The sequence below is a fragment of the Neofelis nebulosa genome, chromosome 11, assembly GCF_028018385.1.
Source record: "Neofelis nebulosa isolate mNeoNeb1 chromosome 11, mNeoNeb1.pri, whole genome shotgun sequence".
Taxonomy (NCBI): domain Eukaryota; kingdom Metazoa; phylum Chordata; class Mammalia; order Carnivora; family Felidae; genus Neofelis; species Neofelis nebulosa.
Genome location: NC_080792.1, coordinates 2112271 through 2139689, shown reverse-complemented (window position 1 = coordinate 2139689; position 27419 = coordinate 2112271). Strand labels below are relative to the sequence as shown.

The following is a 27419-nucleotide window of genomic DNA, read 5'->3' as shown; positions in this document are numbered from 1 at the left end:
AATTATTTCCTATCACTTTATTTATTTATTTATTTATTTATTTATTTATTTATTTTTAATTTGTTCTGTTTCTACCATTGGAGAAATGCCCGTGGGTCAGACTTCCAAGTGGCCTATAAGGTTCTTGGAAGCTCACATATAAAAATGTTCCCAATCGCCTTCTCCCCAAACCATTTAGAACCATTTGGTTCTTCCTGGGTACGTTCTTCTTTACAAGAGGTAGTGGTTTTCAGTGACCTTCTCTAATAAGTTGGGTGGCTTCTCCTGTGGCTCCGTGTGGGTAGTTATGTTATTCAAGTGTTCTTCATCTCCAACCTCAGGGAGCTTGGAGAGTGTTTGCTCTGCTCCAACAAGCACCGTTTGACACAGAAGGCTCGGAGCTCCCATGTGGCCAGGAATATCGGGGTCAGGTTTTAGGGGGAATCAGTCACAGCAGCTTCCCTTGTCTATGCTTCCCCTCACCGTGGTCCGGTGGTTGGATTGGTGCCCACACTCAAGCGGGAGTTACTGGGGTCTCAGTGGATGGTACTGGTAGCTCCCCGTGGCTCATGGGGAACCCAGGAGCCCCCCGTCCTCTCTTTCCCTCACCGCCCCCCATTGAATGCATCAGCAATTTCTATCAACCTTTGTTGATGCATCAAAAGCATCGATGTGACGCCGTCTCCTCTCCCTCTCACCCTGGTTCAGGTCCCCATCATCGTGCGTCCAAGCCACCCCGTAACCGTGGTTACAGTGTTCATTTATTAACTTGTGGCGTAGTGAACAGTTTATTTGTTTCTTGCCTCTCATTCTCCCAGTTGGTTCCCAAGGTGCCTGCAGGGAATCCCCTCTCCAGTTGGTTGTCTCCGTGCCTCGTGGCATCTGCAACATGTAACGCAGTTTAATAAATATAAGTAAATAAATAATTGCTCAACCTACTCAGCCAGGGAGATTGCCTTCTGTAGGCGAGTTCAGATGTTTTCAGGAGCATATAATAACCGGGCTGGGAAATGTTACATCAATTAAATAGGATGAACAAGTACGTGATGTGCTTGTTCACATTATATTTATTTTGTTTGGGATATAGTTGCAACCATTGAAAATAGATTTGCAGCTTGTAGTCAGTGATGAAGGAGATACTTTCTGTCGCTGGGAGGCTTCTTGAGAAGAAAATCAATCCCAAGTAATCTGTGTTTTAATTGTATCAGTGTCAGTATTTTCTCCATCTTGCTACCGCTCTTAAATATGCCATTCTCCATGCTTGGGAGGTTATCTAAGCATTAGAAAAAATGAGTCAGATAAAGCTAAAGAGACAGTTAAGTTTACTGAACTTCACAGAGAAAGGTTTTATTTTAATATCTGTTTCTTACAAGGCATACATTTCACACTTATGAGAACAACGGATTCTATTGAGATGTTGAGATTTTTACCTTTAGTGTGTGTTGGAAAAGGACATTGGATGGTAGGACATTCTGGGGGGGAAATCACATGGCTGTTTCCATGGAGACTGACAGAGGTACATCATTGTCAATCTCCCAAGTTTATCTGAAGGTCATTTCTAGAAGCCCCAAGTGAATGGCTCCCAAGCAAGTCCGGCTCCTCCCGAGCCGTGCCAATGGTGATCAATACCCATTGTGAGGCGACCTGACCTGACCAGAGAGGTGAGACCATCACTCGATACGCTTTCAGGATGACACACAAGCCAAATGGGGAGTCAGAATTTTATGGCTGAAAGTCCGCACTTTAAAAGGATTAATAATTAAACATTTATTGAATTTTGTGTCCAAAGGATTCGCAAAAACTATAGAAGAATAGGCTGTTCTCTTGATATATCAGATTGAACATGGCAAGATTTTAAATGCATTTTCTATGTTGGATTATATTCATTTGAACTTGAAAGAAAGAACAGATTATAAATGCATAACTGTGGAACATAATATTGGTAACCCTTCTCTGTGTTTTAATTAGATCTTTAGTATGTAGTCATACTTAATTCTCAAACTTTGTTTCTTTCACAATTCACCCTGTACACATGTATTATTATGTACCTGTACACCTGACAATATATTGAGACACCAATATTCATGGGATAAACTTGGGTTGTTTATATGTAATTATTTTTCTTATAGCTCTCTCTTGTTTTTATTCCAAAGAATGCTAATGTCTGTTCCTTTTCCTTTCAAAAAGCCATATCTGGTAACAGTTCTGATTTTCCTTAGAAACGACCATTATTTACTTTGACAATATTAGAAGCCAATGAGATTTTTGGCTGAGATGGAGTTATAATGGAAAAATAAATTCTGGAATAAATATCACAAGATTTATCTATGTTACTCTGTCTTACATAAACGTATCAAGTACATCACTAAATCTAATCTGTATCATTTTTAAAATGAGAAAAGCAGTCTCATACGTTTTCTCAGGATAACTGGGGGTTTCGAGTAAGAACCTCCGTGGCAGTGCCCTGGAGACCGCGATGAGGTACAAACACGTCTTTGTGACACACGGGGCTCTTCTCACCCCTCCCTAGACCGCTGGCACTGGTTGCACTCAAGGCGCCTGGCGATCGACGAAAACAGCACAAATTCTGTGCAACTTTGTAGTGCAGGAGCTTCAGGTTTAAGTTGACATTTGGGAAGCCGCCTCCGTGTAGCCGTACAAGGTCTTATTTCGGATGTATTTTTCTCTTTATATCTGCCTTTTCTCGCCCCACCCCACGTAGACTGGCTTCGAGCTCCTTTGCCCCAGGTAAGAATGGAGCAGGCAGCCAACCAGAAGGACTTCCAGAAAGCCGACTTCGGCTCAGGTCATGATCTCACGGTTTGTGGGCTCGAGCTCTGTTTCGGGCTCTGTGCGGACAGCTCGGAGCCTGGCGCCTGTTCGGTTCCTGTGTCTGCCTCTCTCTCTGCCCCTCCCCCACTGATGCTCTGTCTCTCTCTGTCTCTCAAAAATAAATAAAAATTAAAACATTTTAAAAAACAAGTATTTCGTGGGCAGCTTCACTTCATACCCACCGTACAACCTTTCACTCTCTATGAAGATGTGCACAGGAAGAGCAGAGCCCGTGACACCAACTTCCAGAGTCAGCCAAGACCCTCCCAGAATTTCGTTCCCGTCGGAGGCAATGCACATCGCGTTCCCGTTCTTATGTGCACAACCTGTACAACGTTGCCGGGGCTAGGAGTGTGAGGGATGTTACTCCCATGGCCAACTTAGATTGTGAGGCACCGTTGACCACGAAATGAGGAGGTTCTCCGTGTGGGCCTGGCCTGTTCGCAGGAGCCACTTGGGAAGAGTTCTCTCTGTCTGGTTACAGAAAGGGAAGCCAGAAATGCACAGTGTGGGCAGGACCCAGGTGTCTGGCCCTGCGGATGGAGACACACGGGGCAGCAATGACTTGCTGACACCCGCCGGGAAACAGGGACACTCGTCCTACAGCCATGAGGAGGGACTTGTTGCAACAGCAGGGGTGAGTTGGGGGAGAGACCCGCAGCCACAGATGGCACTCCCAGCCACCCCGAGAGCCTGGCGGGACACGCGCCCTACTGAGCTGGATGCCCAAGGGGCGGGTTGTGGTCACCCTGCTCAACGGGCTAGTTTGTCCACGATGAGAGAAAAGAAATAGAATCTCACTGAAAACTGCATCTTCCAGAAACGAACAGGAGGAAGACAGGTGGGTGATGCCTGGACCTGATCTTTGTAAACCACACTCTGCAGCAAGCTGCAAGAGGGTTGGGGTCGGGGGATTGGATCTTTCGCAAATACAGTCCATACTCCAAGGTGACGGAGACCAGAGAGGGGGAATCAGAGACCATCCCTTCTCCGTCCAAAAGGGTGGCGTGGCCATAAAGGACACTCAGCGATGTGGGTTTAACTGGTGAGCATCTCAAGTCAACAGACCGGCAGTGGTGGGACCAGAGGAGCTCAGCACCTTAGCGGGAAGGCTGAGGCCAGGCAGCCGCACGTCTGGGTACCTAGCAAGCCCTGGGCGTGAGGAGAGCTCAAGTGGTTCAGTTGTGAGCAAACTGAAAACAGGGGATAGTCAGCCGATCTTCGGGCCAGAAAGAGAAGGCCACACCAGCCTGAAGGTCGGAAGGAAACCTGGAGCTGGAGACGATTTGCTACCAGGCCGGAGGGTTTGCCAAAGCCCACCTGTCACACCGGACGCCGGCCTTTGAGAAACGGGAGGCAATGGCAGAAGCTGAGAGGCCAGACCAGAGCCGCGGAGACCGAACACGAGGGCAGGGGGCCTGCCCTGAACGTGGGGCTTGTTCTCATCTGATTAACCCGAATTAAAATCTGTAACGTTAACAGGGCACGTTATTAATGCAAACACAGGTAGGTCAGTGGAACAAAGAAAGAATCGGAAAATAACTTTAAATTTCTAAATTGTTTTTAAATGATTATTTTTGAGAAAGAGAGAGAGAGAGAGAGAGAGAGAGAGAGACAGTGTGAGCTAGGGAGGGGCAGAGAGAGAGAGAGACACAGAATCCGAAGCAGGTTCCAGGCTCTGAGCCATCAGCACAGAGCCTGACGTGGGGCTCGAACTCACAGACTGTGAGATCATGACCTGAGCTGAAGTCGGACGCTTAGCCGACTGAGCCACCCCAGCGCCCCAGAAATTAACTTTAGAATTATAAGGAGTAGTGCATTTTAGACATGAAAAATAGATATTGTTTTTAAAGCATAAGCATAATGGACTATATTTGTGGATAACATTGGATTCTCACCGTCACATAAATACTATGACAAACACAGGTCTGCAAAGAATGTGAAGCCATCTTCCAGCTTCAGCAATTACAAACATTTTGGCAAACTTATTCTTCTGTCATCCTACTTGTTTCTTGTGTTTCTTCCAGCAAATCCATCATCACGTGAACCTAAATAATTCTCCAATATGCACCCACAACAGTGAAAAGTTGTAAAGTTAAATTATCACACCATCATACCCAACAAAAGAATATAAGCAAATCTTTTATCTAATACTGAGATATTAAGTAGTCTTTTAAAAATGCTTTCTAGTAGCAATATAAAATATCCATGATTTCTTAAATGAAAACCACACACTTCACCATCGCATCTCAGAATCACAATCTCTTTCAGATATGTACAGATTTGCGCAGAGGAAAGAAATTAGGAGAAAACGAAGATGATAGTCGTGGTTATTGACTCGTGACGGGATGTTTGATCGTGCAGTGTTCCTTTTTACATCTTTCTAATTTTTCTAAATATTCTGAAATAAGCGTATACTTATTTTGTCATCAGAGGATGTTATCCGTAAAAAAGATTTTTGAATAGAAATTTGAATACGTTGTCAACCATAGAACACTGCTCTCGAAACCGACCCCCAGCATTTTAAAATATTTACTGAAGCATCAACATGAGTGTCTCTATAACACCCTAAATTTGTGTAATCCCGAGTAGACGCCTTCGTTGTATTAGAAGTTATTTATTTTTAATTTCATGGGCGATTTGTCAACAAGGTTCTAAACTTGACGTCTATGTACGAAAGACATAAGAAGTTCACCTTCATTAAACTGTGTTCAGTCTTTGCTTCAGGGCACGCCTGCCGGGGCGACCGGCTACTGGCATTTAGGGGGTAAATGAGGAGGCAGCCAGGGGAGTTTCGCGTGTGCCCCAGGAGTGCGTACCCCAATTGCACAAGTGCTCAGAGCTTTCCACAGAGCAGATTTATCAGACATAATATTAACAACATACCGGCCGGGGAGGCCATCTTCCTGCGCCAATGTAACACTGACTCATAAACTTTTCCTCGCTGGAGGATATTAAAACATTTCCCGGGGCCGCATGTCCAATCCTTCCAGAAGGCACTGTGGAGCTGCGTCACTTAATGTGCCCTCAGGAGATGCCACTTGTCCCAGAAATAATGAGTCTGAGTGAGTGATTTCAGAGAGCTTCACGCACAAGCTTTGGATCAATTTAGATTTGTAGCTGATTTTGTTTGATTTGCGAACGTCTACACCTGACTTTGCTTCCAGTTTGGTAATTTTCCCATAACTGGCGAAAATTTGTATTTTGTTCTGAAAAAGTGCCACTTCAGTTCTGTTAACATTTATTCCTGTTCCATTTTGATTTGTGGAACAGAAAAAAATAAACTTTTAGCTCCTACTAAACACATAGGAGAGTATACTCACAGATTTTGTGCAGTTTATAAGTCAGCAATCTGCACAAAATGTGAATGATCTGGGATGCCTGTCACATATTTTATGTAGCATTTTTTAATATGATTACTTCTTAAACCCATAATTATATCTTAGGTCGCTTTTATCCAGATTACAAAGAAAGCTTTATAAAGATACTTTAAGTATACATTTTAGAATTTAATTTCCTTACAATGTGTGATATTAATTTAATCTACTTAATATTATTGTGTTCATAAGATCGTGCTCAGGGTTTCAGACAGACTTTAAACTATAATTTCCACTTTAGCAATAACCTTTGAACGTAATCTAAGTATCTCTGGGAAAGTGACCTCATCGTTCCACTTTGTTTGCTCAGACTCTGATTAACGGATGAAATGGCCCAATGTTGGGGGCGCCTGGGTGGCTCAGTCGGTTAAGCGTCTGACTTTGGCTCAGGTCATGATCTCACGGTTCATGGGTTTGAGCCCTGCATTGGGCTCTGTGCTGGCAGCTCAGAGCCTGAAGCCTGTTTCAGATTCTGTGTCTCCCTCTCTCTCTGCCCCTCCCCTGCTCATGCTCTGTCTCTCTCTGTCTCAAAAAATAAATAAAAACATTACAAAAAAATTAAAAAATATAAATGGCTCAATGTTGCTTTTTAGAGAACTTGTTTTTACACAGCTCGCTCGATTTTGTAGAAGGCAAGTATTTTTGAACACCTCTCGTTAGGAGGAAGCCATTTAAACATATAAAATTTAGAAATAAGGCCAATAGGGAGAAAAGTCATCGACTTTTAGAAATCCTGGAATTGTCCCTGGGGAACAGAGAAGAGCTTGCTGATAAGTAGAGGAGAAATGGATGCAGAAGACAATGTGTGTCTAGTAAAGCCAAAAAAAAAAAAAATACAATGTGCATATTTAAGTTTCTAGTCTTCCAAAAGACTGATAAAAAAAATGAAAAAAAAAATCCTTTAAAAAAACAGGCCCAAATTCTGGTGTTTGAGAAATGGAGGTCTTATTAGCGGATCTTCGCGAAAGGAAGGAATGATCCTGGCAAAGTCGAGGGCTGTGTGAACGTCAAGAGGGTTATGAACAGCATGGAGTTTTGAGTGTCAGGTTTTCCTTCACTTTAGAGAAATCTGAACGTTACCCAAAATGGCTTGGTTGCTAACGTGATGTATTATAGTAGTTTCATATTAATTTTCTTGCTCTATGTATGTCTCTCTCTCTCTCTCTCTCTGTATATATATACAGAGAGAGAGAGATGATAGATAGATAGATAGATAGATATAGAGAGAAACATCTGACCAACATCGCCATAAATAACCAGAACAGCCACACAGAGCATATACTGATTTGTCAGTCTTGTTGGCATTGGGTGCATGGGGCTGTGGACGTGCACTTGGCCGTGCTCTCAAGGCCTGGGGACACTCCCCTGCGGTGGGTGTGGGTCGGCCACTATCCTGACCCACTGGTGCCTTCATCGGGATTCAGTTTCAAATTTCAGGACTTGCTCATTCTCATTTTGATTTAATCACAGTTTAAAAAATGTAAACCATTTGTATGGTTCTGAATATTAAAATACAGACTCTAAAGGTTTCTAGTCTCCAAGATTTGCTCTCTTTTCTTAGAGGGAAACATTTGTATGGTTTTGGTTTCTGTCCCTAATTTTTATTTTATTCAGAAGCAAACAAATGTGTAAATATTGGTAGAATAATTAAAATTCTCTCTCTCTCAGGTGTCCTGGGTGGCTCAGTCAGTTGAGCGTCCAACTCTTGGTGTTGGCTCAGGTCATGGTCTCAAAGTTTGTGAGCTGGAACTCGGCATGGGGCTCTGCACTCAGAGCACGGAGCCTACTTGGGATTCTCTCTCTCCCTCTCTCTCTCTGCCCCTCCCTGGCTTGCTCTCTCTTTCTTTCTCAACAAATAAACAAATAAACATAAAAAAAATTTTTTAAAATTAAAACAATTTCCATCTACTTATTTATCTAGGTGTGACTTTTTTAAAAAAAATACACACTGATTTATTTTTGAGAGAGAGAGAAAGAGAGAGAGAGTGCACAAGCAGGGGAGGGGCAGACAGAGAGGGAGACACAGAATCCAAAGCAGACTCCAGGCTCTGAGCTGTCAGCACAGAGCCTGACGCAGGGCTCGAACTCCTTGCATGTACAGATGCAGCACGGATCTGGACGGGGAAAGAATACGGTTCTAGACATTGACAATCATACAGCCCTTGCTAATCAGTTAGCAGTGTGTCCCAGAGGTCATTCCCCACCAGTGACAAGGGATCTCCCCGTCCTGTACTTACAGCTCCTCGAATGTCATGGTCCCCTGCTGATGGGGCTATTTTCAGCCTCGTTTCAATAAAACAAGTGGCAGTGAATAGCCTCTTGCACAAGTCAATTATGACATTTTTTTTTTTTTTTTTTTTTTGCCTGTTCTTCGCTTAGCTTTCACCAGAGGACACTACAAAGAACCAACAGTGCCCATTTCTGCATGGGTCAGGTGGAGATTGATAATGACAGGTTTTAGAGCAGCTCTCAAATTCCCCCTTTGAAGTTCTATTTTAAAATGCTCTTCCGAAATAAATGCTACAGAACTACAATCTGGTTTGATTTTGCCAGAAACTATTGATATAGATTTTTTTACTAACAGTTCTAATATACATTCCGTTCTCCCCTTAAATGCTGTTTGAATACCTCCATCGTCCTAGGACCTTACGAGACATCAGCGAGTAATGCAGGACAAGACCTTGGCCCGGGACGTGACCTCTGAGCCGACACTTAGCCAAACCAGCATCTGAGTGAGTGTGTTTTGCAGAAGGAAGTCATTAGGGGAGGAGAGGGCAGCCCATCTGAGAAAGGGTGAAGCAGGCATTCTGCTGGAGAAGGCGGGATGACGGGGACACGGGAGCAGAGGTTAGAGGGCAGAGGGCCGAGCCCCCCGGACCGCATTGAACATGAGTCCATCCTTTCTCTGAAAGGGAGAGCATGGGAGGGCCGCGATTTGGCTCACGTTTTTCTGGTTTCTCTTTGGGAAGAAGAGGCAGGACTGCCAGGGTTGACGTGGGGACAACTATCCAGATGGGGTGCCCTAGCCCTGCAGACGTTCTGCTGCGGTGCCCACTAGCGGTGGGAATTGTGGGAAGTGGTGACATTCCAGATGTTCCTCGAAGGCAGAGCAACAAGGTTTCCTGCAGGAATGGGTAGGAAATGTGAGAAAAAGATCTCAAGGTTGTGTGGGGATTGGACCCTGTGGTGTAGATCAGGGAAAATGATGTCCATGCCCAGGTCTCTAGGTTCAGCAAGGTCAAAACACTAGTTCCTAGTGAATTCAAGTAATTATTTTTTCAGTTTGTGACATTAAAAAAAAAAAAAAAGTTTATTTATTTATTTTTGAGAGAGAGAGAGCATGCGCGGGGTAGGCAGAGTCAGAGAGAGAGACAGGGAGACTCCCAAGCCGTCTCTGTACCATCAGCACAGAGCCCAGCATGAGGCTTGAACTCACAAACTCTGAGATCATGACCTGAGCCGAAGTAGGACACTCAACCGACTGAGCCACCGAGCTGCCCCACAGTTTTTGACATTTAAAGCGAATGACGGTATGGCCACCCCTATGTTTTAGATTGAGGGTATTATTTGATGTGATAAAATGGACATTATTATAGGCTATTACAAGTTGGGAAAGAGTAATTTCTAATATACCCTTATAACCTATTTATTTTCTGCAACAAACACATTGCTCAGTCTTTAAAATCGTAGGGGCACTTGAATTAATGCTCATAAACACGTCAGGTAAATAGGCTTTTTGGTTCATTCCATCAGCTTTGGTTCATAATGGAAAAGAGAAGGATGTGATCGATACACATTTTTTATTTGACTAAGACTGATTAGAAGCTATTTTAAGCTTATTAATCCTAAAATATATGAGGTAACGTGAAGTTTGATGTTGTCCAGGTATAACTGGGTTCTTGCACTTGGAACATCCCGAATACATATATGGTAAACTCGACTTTTTACTTACGCCTGTTTCCTGCCCCTGACCTCCTCCTTGGCTCTGACACCATCTCTCACCCTCCTGCTAGAGTCAAGGTAGGAGGCAACAGAAATTGGAAATGAATTTTGGCACACAGGCCATGTGGAGAGGCGTTTATGTCACACCTATTATTGGTGTGGGGTGTAGGGATTCAGGACCGTGAACTTGAGTGCTGGAAAACAAAACACGTGCGTTCCCAACATATGGTAATTTTATTGCGCTGATACTAATCTCTCCCCGTCACACTGATCGCTAAACCGGGAAACAGATGAACACAGAGTTTCAGCTCGTACTCTGTTTTCAGAATATCAGCACCGTAGTTCTGCTACGTCTGGAACGGAGACTCCGAAAATTTCAAAAGCAGTAGAAATTATGATTTTTTTCCTCATCAAAAGTTTAACTTCTTCCCTAAACGAAAAAAAAAAAAATTTTTTTGAGATGATTAGCTCCGAAATGGGCAACCAAGCCGACATGGGGGAGAACAATACTATGGGGAAAACGACAGTCAGACTCATTACTTTCCCAACGCAGAATCCCGCAAATCGCCCATTCATTTCCCCAAGCTACAGATTTGACTAAGCATAAGAATTTGAATATATTCTTGAGTCAATTCAAGGAACGCTAATGCGCATTCTTCCATTTCCCATAACGCGGACGCTGCTTCTCTGACAAGGGCAGATGAACTCCTTCAGACTCCGGCTCTGGCTCAGTTTGTGACCTTAGGCAAATCACATTTTTTTCTATTATAGATTTCTCATCTGTAAAATGATTATGCCATGTTCCCTCACATCTAGACACAAATGACTGTCTTAATAGCTCTCAGGCACCATTACACTAAGCAGCATAAAATGCTAAAAAGAACCAGACAACCATTCAAAACAAAAATAAAACAAAAACTTAAAGTCTCCTCTGCAATTATGTCTGTCGCTTTCTTCCCAATATCATCAAGCTGACAAAGTTGGTGGGAAAGTGGAATAAGGGGATGGGCCATTTGGTTGCTCTTCTGCCTTTCAGACTTGGATGGATGACTCAGGACATGGCCCACCCGACGGCAGATGCCATGTTCATGGGCCACCCAGACCCGCCCTGGACCCTCCGGGCTGGGGGCCATCTCTCGTCACTCGTGGTGGCCACAAGCCAAGCTGTGTTTCTGTGAAGACACCTGTCTATTTGTGGAATGTGGATCTTTACGGAGGCAGCCAGTATTTTCTCCTCCATTACTGCATATAATAACTAATAATGGGCAGCTACACCTGTTGGCTGCCATTTTCTTCTGACTCACTACGGTGCTAGGGAGGCAGAAGGACCTGATGAACATAGACAAACAGAGAAAGAAGCGTGGGGAACGCAAAAGCAGTCAAGGGAAAAATCCCTCACGTGTGCCCAGCCTTATCCTCGGTGATCGCCCCCTTGCAGGTTTCTGTGGCCTTGGATTCCTCTGAGTTCATCACTGACATAACACCACGGCTTGGTCCTGCCTTATCACGTTGCAGGAATGGGTCCTGCACCCGTCGACAGTCTCCTTGTCTGCGCCTCACTTCTGCCTCCTTTATCTGCCCCGTGGTGACGTTTTATACAGGAGCCGTTCCACTGCCGTGCTAAGCTGACTTTCTCTTCCTGTTGGCCTATTTCTTTTTTTCTAATAGGTTCTAACATAACGAAGTTCTAGTGTAACATTCAATTTATTATGGATGTCAACCACCAATTTCTCTCTTTAGGATACCTGTTCTCAAAGTTGGGTTCCACTTCAACATTTGGGGAGCTCCCGAATGAGGTGCGTGGCCTGCGCCAGACCCTCTGAGTCAGCGTGTGGGGTACAGCTCAGTGACCTGTGCCTATAAAGCCCCTGGGTGATTCTAATGCCCATGAAGGTTAAGCCCATCTCCAGGTGTCCCTAAAGCCCTTGTCCAGGCTCTGGTCTCAGTCAGTTTCCAGTCTTCTGTTGCGATCCTGGTTCTGTATACACTCGTGAAAACCTCTGTCCTGGCAGGGACCGGGCACGTCAAGCTGCTATAGACCTTCCCCGGGTCCTGATCAAAAGTATCTTATCTTATCTGTGTCACAACCTTATCTGTTGTGCAAAGCACTGGCTCAACCGTGAGTCTAGTGTCCCAGACTCAATCAATTCCCTTCCCAGCCACCCACAAAGGGGGCAGCCCCCAGGAGGAGCTGCAGGTCTGTTCATATCCAATAAGGGCATCCTTGAAGGCTTCTGTTGAAGATACCTTCTGTAGTAGAGTATTTCTAAGTTCTTGAACATGTAAGAGCACATTTCCATCATGGACTTTTTTGATGTGAGAAGTATGCTGCATCAGAGGTAGCCAGCCTAGGATTCAGTTTCTGTTCTCAGGTCTCAGTAACCCAAAGCTTGATCCCATCTATACCATTTACTATCTTCACAGTAAGATATATCCACTTGTCAGATAGAGCGGTAGTGGTAACCACTTCGTAAGATTGTTGTAAACGATAAATGCTAATGAAGCACTTAGAACAAAGCTGACATATATATAACATTTACATTTATGTTATATGGCATTTATATCACACTTGTATTTATAACATAAATATAAACAATTATATGTAATACGTATCTCCGTTAACTCCGAGGACAAGAAAAATGCATTCCCCAAATGCTGGGTAGGGTTCTCTTCATAAATCTGGCACTTGTAACACTTGGAGTCTGACACAACTTCCTAACCAACGTTCCACAGTCTTGAATGTACTTGGGTTATGTGGCTATATATCTTTTCAGCTCTTGGCAGTCGAGTTGTGCCTGGGGCTCCCCAAACCACGGCCGATCGCTTTCCATCATGAGCAACCTTTTCTAGTTATTCCAGTGCCCACTGCAAATGTGTCCATTTTCTCTCTTAGGTGTCGTAAGATCAAAAGGCCACGTGGCACCGGAAGAGCTGCGTGCATCATCCGCCGAGCGAAGACCAGTGCTTCCATGTTGGTCAAGATCCCCGACCCTCCCGTCAGGTCCTCTCTGTTAAGCAATGCCCTATGTCAACTGTGTGGGAAAACCCAGGCACAAGTGTACTTTTCTTCTGCTGAGTAAAGATTTAAGGTTGAGCCTTGGACTCATGGCCTCTAAACTTCAAGCCACACTGGCCACAAACACAAGAATTGAACTGAAAACTCTTTGCTTCCCGGCCAATTTCAATGAGTCGTGCACAGAGCAAGAGATTCCCTGTCTGCTCCTGTACATGGATTCCCATACTGGCCGATTTTCCTTACTGCCATTGTCCATTGTTCCTGGGAGAACCTCCATTCTATGGTAAACAAACTAATTACTTAAGAACAATGCCAGCAAAACAGCCAGAGAGATCAGTGCTTTTCAACTGGTGGGTCAAAACTATTAATGGGTCATAAAATTAGGTTGATTGACAGCAACCACACGAGTACAGACGAAGGGGAAGAAAATACAAAATATCAGAAAGCATCACACGGTATGTGTGCCTATGTTCTGAATTTTAATTTAAAAAGTATTTCTTGCTGTAGAGCAAAGTCAGAACTGAAAATCTGGTGTCATAGGTCACCTTCTACGGATATTTTGAAATAATATTCAAAACACACACTAAGAAGCACATGTCCGTACATAGGTAAGTGAGAGGACTTCCCTAGAAGCAACATGAAAAGCTGATTAGCAACTCCAGTGTCTTGACTGTGTTGCAAGGAGATGGGCACGTGATGGAGAGCGAGCCCACCGGGAGGGCGGTTCCAGATGGGGCGACCCAGAGCTTCTGTTTTGTAGCCCCTGATGGAACCAAAGCTTGGGACGGGAGCCTGCCTGAGTGCAGAAATCAGGACCAGATCGGAAGTGGGAATCCTCGACGTCTGCCTGTGAGCTCTCGGTTTATGTGTGGAATAGACAGAAAATATCTCCCCGTCGTCAGAGAAGAAGATTGTGTGAAAAAGTTCGTCTCGTATTCACTACATACACACAAACATGCACACGTAATCTTAGAAGAAAGCCTTCTGGAAATAAATACAAACATAGTCACTAAGCTAAAACACTCAACAGATGGGTCGCATGACAGAAAGTGACTGGAGAGACAGCAAGTGACTTGCAGGAGGTGGGCAAGGACACCAGCTGTGGTGCGGACTCGACATCTGTCACCACACCCCGTGTGGAGCCCTGATGGTGCAGCGGCATGAGGGGGTGATTACGTTTAGATGAGGTCCTGAGGAGGGGCCCTCCAGCTGGGCTCAGTGTCCTCACCAGAGGGGAGAAACGCACGTGTACAAGCCGGGGAAAGGCGCATGGAGACGCATCTAGAAAGTGGCCATCTGCATGCCAGCTGGAGAGCCCTCACCAGGGCCACGGCCTTGATCTTGGACTCCCAGCCTCAGAGCCATGAGAAACACCTTTCTGTTGTCCGAGCCCACCAATCTGTGGTATTTTGTTAGAGCAGCCGGGGCACGTCAGCATCACCTACAACAAAGTGTGTGACTATAAAACGTGATCGAGATTAAAATATTAGAGAGAGTTCAAGAGAAAAGTGGATACAAAGAAAAGATACAAAATCAACTTAGTGAGAATGTTCGAAGGAGATGATAGGCGGCATATGGGAGACAGTTCTTGAGAAATTTCTGGAATTGATGGGAGACGTGATATCAACGGCCCAGCAAGCGTCATGAAAACCAAAAGAAAGCAATGAAGATGAATTTACACTCAGGTAATGCATAGTGAGAAAATACCTGTAACTGGGAATGGAGGACGGTTAGGGCAATAAGACTTTTTAACGCGACAGCTAAGGCCGTGAAGGCACAGAGAAACTGGGTTCCGGGGCTGGTGGAAAACAGCTGTCATTCCAGGTAAGGCTTTCGTCATAGTTAACACCGTATTCTTATTTTGAGGGTAACGCACAGACGTTGTCGGACGTGGTACGTGCACGGATGCTCCGTGAAGGACTCCTTGAGAAGGAAGGGAACTGAGCCCAGCAGCAGCTCTAGAGGCTGGGGTCACGCGGCACGCTGAGACCCCTTCCCTGCAACAGTAAGGAAGAGCAGACCCCAGCCACGGGCGGGGGTAACACAACACCGGATGCACAGAAGTGACTGAAACCACCGAGGTGGCCACACCAGCCACGAAACAGCCCTGGAAGCTTGTGGTGTGAGCCTGAGCTGGCCAAGGCACAGCTGGTTTATCCTGGGGACGGGCGCAGGTGACAGCATGGAGGCATGGAGCCCAGTCTGGGGGTGAAGGCGTGAGGGCCCTGTGGCCCGGACTGCAGGGGCCAGAGCGGTTCTGGGGCTGGCACTGGCCTGCTGTCACCCCAGTCCACCTGCACAGCCTCCCCGGTGGCTCGGAACGCAGATGAGGTCACCACAGTGAGTGGCACACTGCTATCGGGGGACAGAGGAAACAGCAGGTGTCACACTTACCCTCAGAAACCTCAGGTACTCCCTTTTCAGACAGTGCGTACAAAGAAAATGGGTAAAATATCTAAAGCGATAAACGATGGACTCCCGTAAAATGAGCAAGGGGCAAAAATATAAGAACTTAGCAAGAAGATCATAAAAAATGAAATAAAAATCTTAAATGGTGAAATACATGTATACAGTGTTCAACCTACGCTTAGTGACATCGGGAACCCAATGGAAACACAGTGGACGGAATAGGAAATCAAGAAAGGGGCGAGAGCGGGACGTAAACAAGCCGCCCCAAGTTTCAGAGCAGCACGAAGATGTAAGGTGCCAGGAAGACCAAGGGCGAGGCTCCTGGGAAGGAAGGCAGCAGGCTGGGGACACCTGCTCAGTGCTAGAGAAGAGAGCGGCACCGGCGGCCCTCCTGGGCCCTGTCTGGGAGGCCGTCGACGCCTTAAAGTGCAGAGAGCACAGTTTACATCAAATCAGGCCGAATGAACCCAAATCCCTCCGCGTGTTAGTGAAGCCCCGTGGCGCTCACGACAGACACCTAACTTTACAGCATCTGGAGACAAGTGGGGAACGCTCACAGAAGGGACACTGTTCCAGTGATGGCACACTTAGAGGTACAAAGACAGGAAGCTGGACGCTGAGTTCACACAAAATACTTTGAGCTCCACGAAAACTGAGTTCATAAAAATAAATCTTTTCTAAAGCGATTCGTAAAGAAATTGCCTGTAAAAGAAAGAAGCTCTTGGCAGTTAGATGGTCTGAGAAACGAGGAGGAATGACAAGCAAGGAAAATAGGGAATAGATCGGTAAAGATAAAGAACCGTTTTCTGTGTCAAACAATTCTATTTTTGAAAGGAGTGGGGCACCTGGGTGGCTCAGTCGGTTGAGCGTCTGGGTCTTGATTTCAGTGCAGGTCATGATCCCAGGGTTGTGGGATCGAGCCCCACGTTGCGCTCCGCACTGAGCCCAGAGCCCGCTTGGGATTCTCTCTCCCTCTAAAAAATAGAGCGCTCTCTTTCTCTTTCCCTCAGTAAATACATACATACATACATACATAAGAGAAGTGAAATACTAACAACAATACCTGAGCCGGGAGGAGGTGCTTATATTCTCAGATTTTCAGGAAGAGAATGATGATTAGTTATAGGATGTCTTATATGTGGTGAGATTACACAGCGTGTCTTTCAAATAAAACAAGCAGCATGTACCTTTTCAACCTGAAAGATTAAAAAAAGCAAACGATGAGCATAAAAAGAAGCAGAAAGTGGGACAAAGGTAGAGTACAACAGGTAAATGTAGCAGGAAGTTCACATTTATTAACAAAGACAATGAATCAGAATGGATTTCCAAAGCACTTTGTACAATTTAATTACACCATACACACACACACACTCACACACACACACTCACACACAGATGGAAACTACAGTTTTTAGTATTTAGATATTGCATATGTGAGACATAAGGACACAGATGTGTGGAAATTAAGAAAAATAAGTAATATAGTAACGAATAGGAAGGAATGAATAGTAACGAAATAGTATACGAAACAGTAATAGTAACGAATAGTAACGAAAGTAAGTAATATAGTAACCTGGATGCTAGCTGCCTCACAGCGTTCACCGCTGCCTGTCTTTGACAGAATTGAATCTAGGACCTCCTGTGATGCAGTGGCTGACTCTTCCCCTATGGGAAAATACTTTTTCTCTCCTCCCACATAGAGGCCGTAGGGAGCACTACATAAATTTGCTCCCCTGATTGACGCGCTTTTCAGTTGTCTACGCATTCGTTTTGCGCCAGCCTCAGAAATCCAGTACGGCCGAGCCTGCTCGGTCCGCTCAGGTTGGTCTGCTCACAGGCGTGGTTCCCAGTGGGGACCTGTTTGCAGCACAGAGCGGGACCAGGCACTGCCCAGAGCTCTTCTGTCCTTGCGGGACACTTAGCGATCCAAACGCGGGACTCACTGTCAACGGGCATCCTAGTCGGTGTGGCAAAGACGTCACTACAACTTTGCGCCTGGTGTTTATTTGCCTGCAAGGTTTTCACCTTCTTTGGTCACAGTCCTCATGTATCTTCTTCCTGGAGGACAGACAACATTTACACTTCTAGGGTGTTTATGGCAGCTAATGGTCTCCATTTTTGTGGCCAGAAAATATATTTATTTCACGCTTGCTTCATCATTCCGTCTCTTTGGGTTTAGAATCGTAGGCTGATAGTTACTCTGTCGAGTATTTTAACGACGCTATTACACGGGGATCTAACTTCCGTATTTACTGTTGAGAAGCCAGCTGTCAGGCACAGGAAAACTGTCTTTTCTTTCAAGCTGCTACTAAGACCTTTATTTTGGGGATTGGGGTCTTCTGAAGTTTCATTAAGTCTTTGGTTGTGGATTTTTTTCTGCTTTATCCAGTGAGGTAGTATTTTGGATACATCAAAAATTAATATTTTTGTTAATTCTGGAATGCTCTCAACATTATTCTTGGAAATATAATCTCTCCCCCATTTCCATCTTCCCCATTAACACCTACGGTAGCTCTGACTAGATGTGTTGGGCACCCTCACTCTGGCCTCTGTGTCCTTGGACCTCAATCTTATTCTGTCTCCCCCTGCCTTTTATTTCTTTTGTGTTTTAGTCTTACAAATGTGTTCAGATTCATCGTCAAGTTCACTACTTATCTGTTTAACCAACTATGGATTTTGTTTTAATTTCAATGTGACAAAGATATATTAAAATATTATATGCATTCAAACAGATAAGGGCTCAGTTAGCCCATGGAAAGATGTTAAAGCTCTACATAGACAAAGAAAAATAAATTTAAGACAATTACTTTATTTATATCTCTGATCAGATCGACAGGTTAAAAATAATAAGATTTTCTGTCTCTGGTCGTGTGGCAACTAGAGTTATGATAAACCCCTCCCAATAGAAAATATTCTTAATTGCTGGGGGAAAATATGAACTGATTTAAAAAAATTGATCTGATTTGATTTAAGCTGGTAACCAAGCTGGGGAAGACATATGTACCAGGGAAGGCACACAGATGAAGACAAATAAACCTAGAACTAAGGCTTATGAGTGCTGACGTTTTGGGGGTGGTGGGCACTCTTCCGGGAGGTTGAGAAGGAATTATGGGCCGCACGGACCCAGCACATTCCAGGGAAAATGCAGCATCTGCCGTGAAGAATTGGAACTCCCTTCTGGTTCCATGATCTTGTCACTCCAAAGGGGCAAGGTCTTCAAGAACACAGCGGCACAGTCGTTACTAAATATTTTTACGATGTGCGTTAACTGCTCCATTATAATAAATCTTACAGTTTGTCAAGATTATTTGAATATTAAGACATCATGAAGGAGACAAATGATCACAGCAAGACTACCTAGATCTCTTGGAGTACCCAGGACATATTATTTGAATGATTATTCCCCCAAATCGCACATGACACGCAAATGCATCTCCGTGTTGGCATAAACAGTAGATTTGGGAACGACTCTGGCCTGCATTGTTGCGTGCGGTCCACGTGCCTGGGCGATAGATAACATGACTTCACGCAGACGCTAATGGGAAATATCGCAAAGTTAGAACCTCGGTGGGTTTTGATCATTTAATTTCATTCCCAACAATGGACATTGAACAAATAACAGTTAGGTGGTTTGACGAGCGCTGGTCTAGAGTTTGTTCTAATTCCACTAGAAAAGCCAAGTGTGGTATGAACGGCATTGAAGCTTTCTGGAAAAGGCAACGTCACCTCCGGCTTGATCAGCCGGGGCCTTCACTCCAAAACCGTGTGAAACTGCTGCCATCTGCTGGCTCGGGGCACTTGACAAATGTCGGTTTTATCCAGCTTCCAGAAAAATCTATTCCCAGTCCCAAAGAGTGTGTGGCCTTTATTAATCTTCCTAAGAATATAAACATACAACGTATCAGAAAATAAACTAAGAGCCGCGTGTGTACTGACTATCGGTGCCATTTGTTGATGACAGAGAAGGCACTTGTGCCTTCAGTAGAGTTGAGATAACCCGGTGAAGCCTTGTGATCATCACACAGGGTGAAACGTATGGTCAAAAGTGACACCTGGTGTAATGCATTGACACGTCTTTAATATGAAGTATTGTACGTATTAGGTATTTAATATGGTTTAAACATCAGGGTTAAATACTGTAAACTATAAAATGACGCCTTACACACAGTCCACTACTTCACTGTTAAGCAAAAAGGAGCAAGAGGAAGTCAGGGGGACGTTAGGGTTCATTCCAAGGCTGGGGTAGGAGAGGGTGTGTTCAGGCCGGGAGGGCTTCCTGGGCACGGTGGCACTGCCTTCCACCCCTCCCCCCCCGCCCCCGCCGCGGGCTCACATTCCCAGGACGGAGGACTAGGGACACGGGATTAACAACATGTCTCCAACGATGCAGAGGTGTGGATGCGGGGCTGGACGTGGGGGAGAGCAGCTGACGTTTGCTGGACGAAGTTGGATATGAGGAGTACATCAGACGAGGCCATGCACAATGAGCAGAAGTATTTCAGGCACGGGGGCCAGGAGCAAGCCCGCCAGATGGGGCCCCGGCTGCCCGCACCACGGGGTCTGAAGGTGCGTACCGCGCTCGGGAAGCCAGGAGAGCCGGTGTCGGCAGGCTGCCCTTCCAGAGGCCGGTGCTGTGCCGGAGAGTCTTGGGAGTAACTGCGTGAGTCCTTCTCTCTGGGACTCACAGACTTTGAACACCGGGCAGGGAGGGGCGGTGACAGAACGAGGCTGGACAGGCCACTCGGAGTGCCTTGCGCACAGGAGGCAAGTGAGCCACACGCCAGGTGCGTGGCCAGGCAGAGTCTATGGCAGGCTGGGAGCTGGGGCTGGTCTGGTCCCAGCAGGACGGGACCCGGAGCATCAGCCCAGACGGCCCCCCTTTGCTGACCGGAGCTAGCGACTGCCTCACCGCCTGGGTCCTGCCCGGGGCCTTCCGCTGGAGGCAGAATGACTGCCATCGCCCCCTGCGCGTTCCCTGCACCCCACCCCGAGTCACCGATGCCAGCCCCGGTCTGTGACAAGCCCCATGTCTTACTGCCGCTGCGGGCTGTGCTCTGTCCGGCACGGGTGAGCCAGTGACTGGGCGGAGGGTGAACACAGGTGAGTCGGTGCTGGTCTGGAGGCCGCGGCAGGTGCAAGCGGGGCTCAGAACCCTGTGCAAGACCAGCCCTTCGGTGGTGAGCAGAGCAAGCAAAACTTCTGAGTTAACCTCGGGGGACTCGTCAAATGCTTAGGAGGGACCGGAGGAAGGAAAAGAGTTTCAGAAAGTGTAGCGGCCAACGGTATGGATAGCGGATTATGGCGATAAAGGCAGACAGAGACAAGACGGGAAGTTGGAAGAACAAAAACCAACGCAAGAACCGTCTCTCTGTCTACGCTTACCCTTCTCCACTGCGCCCGCCTTCACCTGATGATAATTCTCAGATGTTTATCACATCCTGACCTCTCCCCCGAGCTACGAAAGTGGGCGTATGGCGCGATCTAGATGACTTGTCCACTCTCAAGACTCGATGAAACCTTGAATCCACAGTCCACGTCTGAGGCTGAATTAATCATCCATTATCTCGGTGGCAAGTGGCCGCCTGTTCAGTTACTTTATCTGGATGGCTAGGAAGCATCCTGGGAACCAGCGCCTCCCTTACGCCCCGTCAGTCCCAACTGATTTTGTCCCCCAGCCGCCCAGGAATCGGTCCGCCTCCTCGGCTCTGTGGCCGCACAGCAGTACAAGTCGTGAAGGAGTCTCCCCAGGGCTCCGGGTTAACCTCCTAACGGGCCCCTCTCCCCTCCTTCCTACCCGCCTCCATCAGTTCTGCGCCCTGCGCCGTGGCGATCGTTAGGAGGTGGGATCCAACGAGGTGTGCATTCTCCAGCAACCATCGCAGGACCACAAACAATGCAAGCTTAAAACAAGGCTTCATATAGACATCAAGTTGTCTCAAGACTGTTGGAAAACCCGGAAAGAAGCCGTTGGGGTCATGTCACCGCTACGGTGACCTAGATGTCTGGAAGCAGCACCACCTCATAGCCCACAGTGGGGTCCCCGAGGGCGAGAGCTGTGGGGGTGCCAGCCCACCACAGCCCCCCCAGCAGCGGGAGCCTGCGGGTCCGCTCACCGCCAGAGCTCACCTCCCAACCACACCTGTGCATCGCTGAGGAGCCTGGCCACTGTGGGACGAGGGAATGTGTCTTCCAGCTTCTGCGCTGTGAGGAGAGTACAGAGAGATACTTGCAAAGGCATCTGCTCCGCTCTAATATGATCTCCCAGAAGTGCCCTTCAACTTGGAGCTTGATGAAGACAAGGGATTTGCTAAGAGGGATGGAATCCACACACCGCGCCGAAAACACGCAGTGGGTCAGAAGACATCATAAAGCTCAAGTGGTGGGTCCAAGGCTTCCGGGACAGGCTGGGGGCGAGTGTCGTGGGGTGGCTTTGGGAACAGTCTAGAGCTGCCTCCCTCACTCACACACCTGTGCAAGGAGGCCAGCTCCCATTTTAGGGCCCTGACTGCAGACTCGTGCTCCGTGCTGACGCATCTTCTCTCCACTGAATCCTCTCTGAGCATTACTTCTGTCTGATCTGTGGGCAGAGGGCAAGGTTCCGCTACCCTACAGCAACCTGCCTGGCCCGTGTGCCCCCTGTGCCCCCCAGCAGCCTTGTTGACAGGCGAGTTGTCAAGTCCGCGAGTTCATGCTGTAGTGAGGGAAGGGACGTGCTGGAGGCCGGTTGCCAAGAAGTGTCTCTTCCTAACTGGATTCCAGAGAGAAAAGAGCCCTATTTTGGACAACCCACAGGTGCCCTAATGCTGGCAGAGAAACACCTTCTAAGAGCTCCTGAGGCAAAGGTCAGGTCTTCTGAAATTCCCCGTGCGCCCGGTATCTGTGTACGTCAGTAGACATGGGGCACGGAAAACAGCCTAGGGCACAACCTCTGTCCTTCCGTGCAGCAAGGGAGAAAGGCATTTGCAGAAACAACTGGCCAAGATGGGAGGCCTCCCGCAGGGGAGGGTAAACAGACCCTGCAGCCACAGTGAGTCACTGCTGGAGGGACCAGCGAGGCTCCAGAGAGCTTTGAGTCTAGACTCAGGGTCGCCTGGTCTTCAGGCAGCATATAGAGGGACAGCAGGGGCGGAAATATTTTTCACCCATTAGCTTATGAGAAGGTCTAGCCAGACTTGAAATTATTATGCGCTGATGGAGTGGGTGAATTGATCGTTCTTGAAGTCGGATAATGAATAGGCGGGATGTTGTGCGTGTTGGAAGTTTTCCACAATAAGAGGTTACAAAGAAATACAAGGACAAACTTAAGAGACAAATTTGAGCAAAAATTCAAATATTTGTTTGATAACTTTAAAAGGGTCAGCATATTTATTAGCCAGTGATTTCGGAGAGGTGATTTATGCGTGCCCAGTGATATTAATATCCTTTGTCTTAAAAATACAACAAAAAAACTCAGCAACAGACAACTTACAACTTAAAGATTTCCCGGAAAACTGCAGATCATTGTCATATGTTTACCTGCTATGTAAACAGTATCTCTTATTCTAAATTACATCAGCTTTTATAATTTTTACCTACATTGGCATTTTTTTTCCCTAAGCAAATGCATTGTTGATGAGGAAAGGGATGACCCAGAAGCTGGCTACTTCTAGAGAGGTCTCCCGAGCCCAGATTTTATATTGGTGGGAAAGGGAAGCCTGATTTCTCTGCAGATTCAGGTTTGGCACCCTTGTTTCCACTAGAGGGCCCTGTGGATAAAAGAAAATTCTTAAAATCCTAGCTTTCGAAGCTATTTCAAACGTTTGCCATCTTACCAGTCATAATCTCTTGGTGATTTTAGCTTAATACTCAAAGATAACTTGTTTTTTATGAAACCAAGAAATAGTAAAGTCTGAACATCTCCAGATACTGTTTTCCCCCTGATTTCTTACCTCACTGTCAATAGTGGCTCTGAGACATGTTTACACGATCATGAGTCTTTATCCTTTTCTTTGGTTATCAGGAGTTATGATCAGCACTAATTATTCTTGAATTTGAAATTCTCTGATGAACAAATGCCTTACTGATACTCCAAAACTCAGCTCTTTCATAATTTAATACTATTCCAAGATTACTTTGAAAACATTAGTGACAATGTATGGCACACAGAATGTGAGTTCTTAGATGGGATCTGTACTCACACCGATTTCACTATTTACCTTTCATCTAATTTTAAATGGCAGAGGAAAAGGTGATGTGAACTTGATAGACATTTGTTTTTTACATAAGTGTCCGTATATCGCTATATCTGTCAATGTGTTTGAGCAGGCTTTTTCATTTTTAGGCGTCAATGTTAACAAGTTCCGCAGAAGGGGCAGAAGGGGTCAGTACCCAGTGTTCCTACAATCTATTCTCTAAATCATCAAGTTTTCAATAAACAGGAGAGTGTAACCTAGACATGGGGGAGGGCTGAAGGATGTTGCCCGGGACAGAGACCTGACTCTAGATTTAAGAGACAAAAACTTCCAAACAGAGTTATAAATATGTTCTGATAACTGAAGAGATCCATGCTTAAAAAATTAAAAAGAATCGTACGATGCTGCTGATAATCATCAAATGGAAACTATCAATATAAGGAGATATAAACTGTATTAAAAAAAAACCAGACCAAATGGAAATACTAGTTTTCAGAAGCACCATAACTGAGTTGAAACATTCACTAAGGGGATGACACGTAGATTTAAGTTAAGAAAAAAAGAATCGGTAAACTTGAAGATGGGTCATTGGGGATAGAATCCAAAGACAAGAGAGGCAAATGGGGGCAGCCTCAGCATCAAGTAGGGCACAGTTAGCCCAGCAACACAGTGTAATGGCAACACCAGAAGGAGAGCTGGGAGGGACGGTTGCAGAGAAACTATGCAAAGAAATAATGGAGTGTGACCAGGAAGCCCGGCCACAGAGGCCACGTCCCATGCCAGCCAAGTCACTGATCAGGTCCCTAGCACCATCTAACTTTGAGAAAACTGGAGGAGGAACCGAACACACGTCTCGGAAAGGAGAGATGTGATGACTGACGAGAAGAGTTAAATAGAGAGCCTCAGGCTCGGCCAAGCGGAGGAGAGGACGGTGAACTCAAAGTTGGCTCATTGGAAACTATCCAGTCAGAGGAGCAAAAAGAAAAGAAGTGAAGAAAGTCTACGAACGCCACGAAAAGAAATAGCTTACACATTGTGAGAGTTCCAGGAGAAGAAGTGAGGGAGAAAGAGACAGAGGGCTTATTTAAAGAAATTTATTTTATTTTATTTTATTTTATTTTATTTAAAAAATTAACGTTTATTCAATTTTGAGAGACAGAGAGAGACAGAGTGCGAGCAGGGCAGGGGCAGATAGAGAAGGAGACACAGAATCCAAAGCCAGCTCCAGGCTCTGAGCTGTTAGCACAGAGCCCGATGAGGCGCTCGAACCCATGAACTGCGAGATCATGACCTGAACTGAAGTTGGACGCTTAACCGACAGAGCCACTCGGGTGCCCCAAATAATTATGTTTTAGAAACTATAATACAGTTGTCCAAAATCAAAGAAAAAAAAGGATTTAAAAGCAACAAGAGAAAAATAATTTTCTCACAGATGAGGGAAACCCCATCGGCTATCCGCAGATTTCTCAGCAGAAACTTTGCAAGTGGGAGGGAATGGCATGACGTATTCAAAATGCTAAAACTAACTAACTAACTAACTACCTAATCAACTAACTAACAAACAAACAAAGTGCCAACCAAGAATACTTTACCTGGTAAAGTTATACTTCAAAATGAAGGAGATAGAAAGTCTTTCTCAGACAAATGGAAGCTGAGGGAGTTCATCACGAGACCCACCTTACCGGAAATGTTGCAAGGGGTTCTTCCAGCTGAAATGGAAGGATGCTAATCAGTGACATGAAAACATGTTAAATATACAGTACACTGGTAGGGGCACCTGGGTGGCTCAGTTGGTGAAGCATCTGACTTTGGCTCAGGTCACGATTTCATGGTTTATGGGTTCAAGCCCTGTGTCTGACAGCTCAGGGTCTGGAGCCTGCTTTGGATTCTGTGTCTCCTTGTCTCTCTGTCCCTCCACCACTCATGCTCTGTCTCCGTCTGTCTCTCTCTCTAAAAAATAAATAAACCTTAAACAATACGTCCGACTCACTGGTAAGGTAAGGACATTGTCAAATTCACAATACTCTGATACTCTCCAATGGTGGTGTCTTAATCATTTATCTCTAGTGCAAAAGTTAAAGGACAAGAGTATTAAAAATAACTATCACTACAATAATTTTAATAGGTGTGCAATATAAAGAGATGTGAAATGTGTGATAAAAACATAAAAGGCAGGGGGCCTAAAAGGGTCACATTTTTGTATGCAATCAAAGTTGTTACCAGCTTAAAATCTCTATACGATGCTTCATGAAAGCCTCATGACAACCACAATGGAAAGGTAAAGTAGGTGTAGTATTTATATTTATGCCAGAGCAAATAGACTTTAAGTAAAACAGCAACAACAAAAAACTGTAACCAGAGACAAACAAGGTCAGTATATAAAAAATGAAGGAGTCAATTCATCAGGAGGATATAACAATTAGCTATGCACCCAATGCAAAGCACCTAAATCTAGTAAGCAAATAATAGCAAATCTAAAGTGAAAAATCGGACAATATAATGACAGGAGGCAATTTTAACACCTGATTTGCAACAAAGGGTGGGCCATCCAGACAAAAATATCAATAAGGAAATTTTGGACTTGAGCTATACTTTAGACCAAATGGAGCTAACTGGAAGATACAGAACATTTCGTCTAACTGTGGCAGGATTCAGATTCTTCTCATGTGCACACGGAACATATGCCAGGAGAGATGATATGTTAGATCACACACAAGATTATCTTATTATTTAAGAAGATTTAAATAGAAATCATATCAAGTATCTTTTCTGAGCACGACAGTGCGAAACTAGAAGTTAGTAACGGGAGGAAAACTGTAAAATTCACAAGTATATAGAAATTAAACAACACGCTCCTGAATAACCGATGGTTCGAAGGTGAAGTTGAAAGAGGAATCAAAAAAGGTCTTGAAATAAATGACAGTGGAAACAAACTGTAACAAAACTTATGGGATACAGCAACTATAGCTGTAAGAGGGAAGTTTATGGTCGTAAACACCTACATTAAGAAAAAAACCGGAAGTAAATGGCCTAACTGTATACCGAAGGCACTCAAAAAAGAGGAACAAAGAAAGTATTAGCGAAGGAAGGAAAAAACAAACATCAAGGAAGAAATAAATGAAATAGAACCAGGGAAAACAGAAAATATTGGATTTTTGAAAAAGTAAACAAACTTGGCAAACCTCTAGCTTGACTTACCAAGAGAAAAAGAAAGAACTCAGGTGAACAAGGTCATAAATAAAAGAGAAGACATTACAGATGACACCACAGGGACACAAGGGTCATAGAAGACTATTATGACAAAGTACCTGCCAGCCAACTGGACAACCTGGAAGGAAGGGGCAAATTCCTGGGTAATACCAATAAATGCATAAAACCAAGACTGAATCATAAAGAAATGGCAAAACTGACCGACCAATAACAAATAAGGAGACGGCATCATTATCAGAAACGTGTCAGAAAGACAAGTCCAAGAAGAGTTGGCTTCACAGGTGAATTCTACCAAACATTGAATGAAGAATGACACCCCTTCTCAAAATTTTTCCAAATAGTAAAGAAGAGGGAACCCCTCCAACCTCTTGTTATGAAGCCAGCCACCAATTTGAGCAGGGGGATGTCGGGGCGGGGGGGGGGGGTGTGTTTAAAAACAGGTGCTTGGTGGAGTGAGGTAGGCAAATTAGGAATGAGAATTAG

The 27419-nt window shown here is 45.2% G+C and overlaps 1 long non-coding RNA gene across 1 annotated transcript; it reads right to left on the bottom strand.

Moving 5' to 3' along the window:
- Nucleotides 1-1039: 1039 nt before the first annotated feature.
- LOC131489745 (uncharacterized) lies at nt 1040-25430 on the bottom strand. The gene is made up of 3 exons (XR_009250707.1): nt 25319-25430; nt 16619-16751; nt 1040-1252 (listed from the first exon to the last, which is right to left on the bottom strand). It is a non-coding gene; the product is annotated as an uncharacterized LOC131489745 (long non-coding RNA).
- Nucleotides 25431-27419: the final 1989 nt, after the last annotated feature.